At 50.1% G+C, this 6249-nt stretch overlaps 1 pseudogene; it reads right to left on the reverse strand.

Annotated features, from left to right (window-relative positions):
* Positions 1 to 4607: 4607 nt before the first annotated feature.
* Positions 4608 to 5856, reverse strand: LOC141042068 (septin and tuftelin-interacting protein 1 homolog 2-like; annotated as a pseudogene).
* Between the last annotated feature and the right edge of the window lie 393 nt (positions 5857 to 6249).

A 6249-nucleotide genomic window follows, 5' to 3' on the forward strand; every position in this document is an offset into this window, starting at 1 on the left:
CCATGAACACGCATGACGAGGGCCAGTGGGAGGGCCTGGAGACCATGATGGCCCTCTCTGCTGCCAGCGACGTGGCCGTGCCGGAGCTGGAGATGGTGAGGAAGGAGGAGGTGCTGGAGGAGGAGCCCGTCACCGCGTTCCACCCGGGCCTGGTGGGCCAGCGATGAAGCTGGTCGTGCACAGCTCCGGACATGGCCGACGCCGTGGGGGCGTGAACTGGTGCCCCACGCCGCCGCGGTCACCGGAGCGCGAGGCGTCGCCACGGGAGGAGGTGGTGCAGGCACCTCCTGCCTTCCAGCAAGCCCCCGTGTACCAGGCACCGCCGTCCCACCTCTGGACGCCGCCGGCCTACATCGACCTCGTCAGCGACAAGGACGACAACGGCGGCCACTGAAGACGGCGATGGCCAAGGCATCGACGGACACGGCAGGAGCGCGCCGGCGGCGTTTTGTTTTTGTTTTTTTAATGTTAATTATGTCTGTGTGAACTGTGGAAATGGGCCATTTTGTGGCCGTAATGTTTAATTATGTTTTATGTTTGCGTTTATTTTATTTTTTGGCATTTTATTTTAGTTTTTGTGTTTTTTATCACGTCCACCCGAACATGATTTGGGGTGCGGTCGCGCGTTGGGCGCACCGACAACCCAACGGTTCCAAGCGGACATGGACGATCCCATTGCCGCCCGAAACAGACGAAAACAGGCCAAACCGGACGTCCGTTTGAGGTCGTGCGCTGGAGTTGGCCTGACCGCTGGAGTGGCAGGAGGGAAAGCTGAAACCCTGGGCGCCCTTGTCCTCCAGAATCCTGATGGCAACGTGAATACAGGCGGAGAAGACGCTACGTACTAGTGTGTGACTCTGTGTTGGGGATAAAAAATGAACTTGTACGCAAACGTTTTCTCTAGTTTTCGCTCGACAGGAACGAGCTATTTTGTTTTTTTTCTGCGATCGGGGGCCCATAATTTTGGGGGGCCTGTGCGGTTGCATCGTTTGCACATGCCTCTCGACGGGCCTGGATGCATAGATGACAGACGCTTGACTGGTGGGTTTGCAGTATTCTTTCGATCCAACTTAATATCATGTTGTGCAAAGAAGCAGGGTGCCATATCCAGGTCAAGTACAGAAGCTGAGTAAAGGCACTTGCAAATGCTACGGCAGAAATTGTTTGGGTGCAATCTATGTTGAGAGAACTTGGTGTGAAGAGCACCAAAGCTCCATGCCTATGGTGTGATAACCTTGGTGCTACCTATCTATCTGCTAATCCTATTCCTATGTTTCATGCAAGAACGAAGCATATTGAAATAGATTTCCACTTTGTCAGAGAAAGAGTTGCAAATCGGCAGTTGGAAATTCGTTTTGTGCATTCAAGAGATCAGGTTGCAGATGGCTTCACAAAATCATTAACTACAAGAACTTTTGAAGAAATCAAGCGTAATCTCAACTTGACAAAGTTGTGATTAAGGGAGGGTGTTAAGCAACGCACCCACACATGGTCGTGACAGGTAGATTACTTGGACTCCAAGGGCAGCCGAACATAGGCCCTGTTTGGTTCAGCTTTTATCGACAGATTCCGCTACCGCGCAGCAGAATCTGAACCAAAGGGAGAACCCAGCAGAATCCGATTCCAGAAATCCGCTGCCAAAATCTGAACCAAAAGCGGAAGCAGCCCAGGACGTGTTTTTCAAAATCTGATTCCGCTGCGGGCCAAAATCTGAAAAAGTTGTATCAGCTGGTTTGCCAAATGACCTACATCTTTTTCACATCAGATTTTCCACAGTTGTTTTTTCACCGCAGATTTTTCACAGCCGCTTTTAGAAATCCACAGCCGAACCAAACAGGGCACTAGAGTTTAGGTTGTTAGTATATGATCTCTCTCTCTCTCTCTCTCTCTCTCTCTCTCTCTATCCCTTGGCACACAAGTTGTAATCCTAACTATGTACGCGATTTGTGGAGTTGCGCCTCAGTATATTAACACGAAGCCGTCTACCAGAACATGTATGTCGTTCATGCTGGTTTTCACAGTGTTTGCCCTGTCGTTTTCTGCGCAGACTAGTGTTTCTTTCAACTTGTTACATAAAGAATGCTCCAGCTTGTTTATCTATTTCAGAGATTAGCGAACTGGTTTGGATCCAAATAGGTCATGAGCATGAGATTAATCTTGTTTGCGTAGACTAATGATTATGAAGTCGAGTACTCCACACTTACATGTAATATCAGTACATAATTTTGAGAATCATGTAATATTCAAATTTTTGAGTGCTGGTATGGCAGTGATCTAGATGTGGATATGAATTCAGAATGACACTGATCTTACTTTAGAATTGGGACTTGGGGTCATAGTATTGGCCAAAAGGGTTTGCAACCCTCATTTGCGGCACGAATAAGAATGTCCTAAACTAACTTGTGTTTGATGTTGTTCGATGCTATTTTTGTCGAGTAAGTCTCGCTCCGGAGTTCATTGCATTGTTTGGAACCTTACTTTTTCTTCTTAATTATGTAAGCATGCTTTGAGATTTGAGACATGCCAAGTAATGAAGAAAACTTTAGGAACAATCTGTACTCAAATTTGAGATTGCAGTTTGACAGAAAAAATATGTATTTTGCATTTGACCACACATGCATACGTACATTAGTTGAAGACTTGCTGGAAATAAGATGTCTCAATCGTGTCTCTATATTCTCTCAAGAAATAATAATCATAAAAAGAATTCAAAGTTCAGAAGTACGCAAGATTCATCTACTGGAAATCCATGATGAAAAAGTAAATATCTGCTTAACTCAACAAGTTTCTGGGCCCTCCAATTTATTAGGAGGGGCTTATAACCTTCTGTGGTGTTAATTCATCCACTGGAAATCCATGATGAAAAAGTAAACATCTGCTTACCTCAACCAAGTTTCTCCCTTCCAATTGTGGAGGGGCTTATGACCTTTTGTGGTGTTAACCATCTCCTACAGCTGTATCTGTTTTTTATCTTGAAACACTAGTACAATTATGTTGCAAGGAACTCATAGACAAGAAAAAGTCTCCAAATTATCCCCCTCCCCCTCCACAGTTTGAGATTGATAAAACAACCATTACGTAAGACCTTTGGTTGTCTGTTCGGTCGCTAAACTAGAAATCCAATTGATTGTTATCTGATGTTAAACGGTTCTGGGCAGAATTGTGCGCATGCATGGAAGGGCTATCCTCAGCAATTCAGAGATCAGACCTGCCTATATCCATTGAGATGGATTCTACCACGGCAGTGTCTTTAATTTCAAGTGGAGAGCTTGATCGCTAAGTGTATGCATCGGTGGTGAAGGAAATTAGATACCTTTTAAGAACAAATATAGACGTATTTGTATTACTCATGTCTCTCGCGCACAACATAAGGCTAGTGATAGCTTAGCTTCTTTTGGTAGGGTTCATGGTAGGATCATGACTTGGATTGCCTCAGGTCCGAACGAGGTTTTGGAGGTAGTGCGTGATGATTGTAAAGATTTCTCCCGCAGAAAAAAAAACAGAATGTTAACGGCTCTGAAGAACGTCCTTGTTATTATCTTTAGAAGTTTAATTAATCTTGAGTAATCCACACTGGAATGTAATATTAACATCCATTTTTGAGAATCATGTAATGTAAGTATTCTTGGGTGTGGGCATAGCAGTGATCTGGATGTGGATGTGATGCGGAAGTGTTACTTAAGAGTCTGCCTCGATCTCTTTTGTTTTCTGCTATCTTTTGTCTATAAGACTCTGCTCTGGAAAGAGTTCATTGCATTGCTTGGTGGCTTATATTTTCTTCTGAATTGTGTATGTAAGAAGCTCTGAGATTGGAGCAATATATGCATGCCTCGTAATAATGAAGAAAACTTTGCATAGGAACAATCTTTACTCAAACTTGAGATTGCAGTTTGACAGAGAAAATATGTGTTTCGCATTTGGCCACACATCACATATGCATACATTAGTTGCAGAGTTGCAGTAACTAAGGTGTCTCAGTCTCTCAAATCATGTTTCTATTTTCTCTCAAGATATTACATACACCCACACACATGTATGATAATCATAAAAAGAATTCGAAGTTCAGAAGTATAGTTTTCGCAGAATGTCCCCCGCCCAGCACAACCTTATCACGGCCAGTCACGAGCTACCTTCTCACGCGCCGCTAAATCTCCAGCCCCTGCGCCGCACTGTTGACCATGTCTATGCCAGCCTCGAGGCGGGCATGCACGCGCTCATCCTCGCGCAGCTCCGGCGTGAAGGCGCGCCCCCACCCGTTGCACCACTCGACGGCCTCTCTGGTGGCAGGTTTCGCGGCCAGCAGCCAGTGACGGAGCGCATGCCGCCACCTGCCGAAGAACTCGGCCTCCAGGAGCCGCGCCATGTCCTCCGCCCGCATGAGCGGCGCCCACTTCATGATCACCTCCAAGAACGCGTCGTCATTCTGCTTCGGCGGCGTGATCCGGAGGCTCCGCAGGCGCTGTTCCAGGTGCCGCACGACGCCGATCCCGTCGACGAACTCCTCCCAGCTCGCCCGGCCGAACAGGGCCTTCCAGGGCGCCACCAGGTTAAGGTTGGACTTGGAGAGCAAGGCGTGGCCGGCGTCGTCCCATTCCCGCAGCGCCCTCTCAAGCTTGCGTCTCACGGTGACGCATAGGCTCTCCAGCAGTGGACCGGCGAGCGGCATCCACTGGCGAAGCAGGAGGTGACAGCAGTCGGCCTGCCAGGCATCCCGCGGGTCCCATGACTCCACTTCGGCGGTCAGCTCCGGCATGACGACCTCTACGAGGATGCGCTGCACGGCGGAAGGAGGCAGTGTGTCCTTCCACTGCGCCAGGAAGCGGCGCATCCGCTCGGAGTCCGTGGTCTTCCACTCCAAGGCCTGGACAGCCGGAACCACCGTGTCTTCGACGAGCTCCACGTACGGCGACATGGCCGACCCGTCGTCCAGTGTGTTCCTTAGGACGACGAACACGTCCAGCCACATGACCGGGTCCCAAAGAGGCTGCCACCTTTGGAGCACCGGGCCAATGAGCCGCGCCACGAGCACGCCCGCCGTGTTCGCGAGGCAGTACGTCTGGTACTCCTCCGGGAACTTTTCCTTCAGCCTTGTGAACACCAAGATGAGGTGGCCCGCCGTCAACTCTCCCGATTCACTTTTCTGGTGCACCAGTGTCACGACCTCGATGATCTCCTCCGCCGCGTCACCACCATATGCTCGCCGTCGTCCAGGACACCATCTTGCAGCTCCCGCACTTCAGCGAGTATTTTCTCGCAGAACTCCCGGCCTTGCTGCCGCGATCCGTCGGCATCGCCCATCTCCCAGTCGTTGTAGACCGCTTGAGAGATTTCATCCGCGCACTGGTCAGCTCCCCATTTGGTCGGCAAGGTTTCCGGGACCTTGTTGGGAAGTCCGTTATCGTATGATCCTTCTCCCTCGGCGCCGACCGTGCCGAAACCAGCGCTCTCTGGCCGCTTCACCACCTTCACAGGAGATGTGATGCCCTGGCCGTGCTTGCCGAGGCCAGAGCCGGACCCGACCTCGTAGTTCATGCGCCTCATCATATTTACCACCGTTGTGTTCTTGAACACCGGGCTCTCAACAACAGGCTGGGGCTTCCATGTCGTTGCCGGATTGTAGTGCTGCCTAGTGTAGCGTTGGTGATGGTGTTGAGGAGAGGACGGACCTGCAGAGCCGGCGGCGACGAACGGGACGCGTCCGAAGAGGAGATCGCCGGGGCCGCGTGGACTCTTGTGCTGGGGCGACGGACGGCTGCCCGCACCGCCGGACTCAGAGCCCGTGCGGTCGTCGTGGCGGTAGGTGGAGCCGCCGCTCGTCATGACGTTGCTCGACTCATCAGCGCCAGCGGAGGCCATGAGCACGTAAGTAGGATTGCTTCGCGGGTGGAGAATGGAGATTGGAGAGGGAGGGACTGGTGAAACCGTCAAGGAGACTAGGAGAGTGTGTGGTGCATTTCCCCGTCGACATTGCTGCCCTTATATAGGAAGTTAGGAACAAAGCTAGTTTGGTAACCTTTAACTGCAAGGAGGCCCCATATGTTATATGCGGAAAGAAACGCAACGAGTTTGGCAAGCTTTAACGCTAGGGTTAAGGAGGCGCCATATTTTACTATGTAGTAATGCGGAAAGAAACACGCAAGCGAATGTGTATGTGTACGCGCGCACGAAATATCAATTTCGATTGACATGCCAGAATTGCGCGCGTAGTATGTATCGTGTTTGAATTAGACCGTGTTCAAGGGCTGCCTT

This window comes from Aegilops tauschii, chromosome 2 (assembly GCF_002575655.3).
Source record: "Aegilops tauschii subsp. strangulata cultivar AL8/78 chromosome 2, Aet v6.0, whole genome shotgun sequence".
NCBI lineage: Eukaryota > Viridiplantae > Streptophyta > Magnoliopsida > Poales > Poaceae > Aegilops > Aegilops tauschii.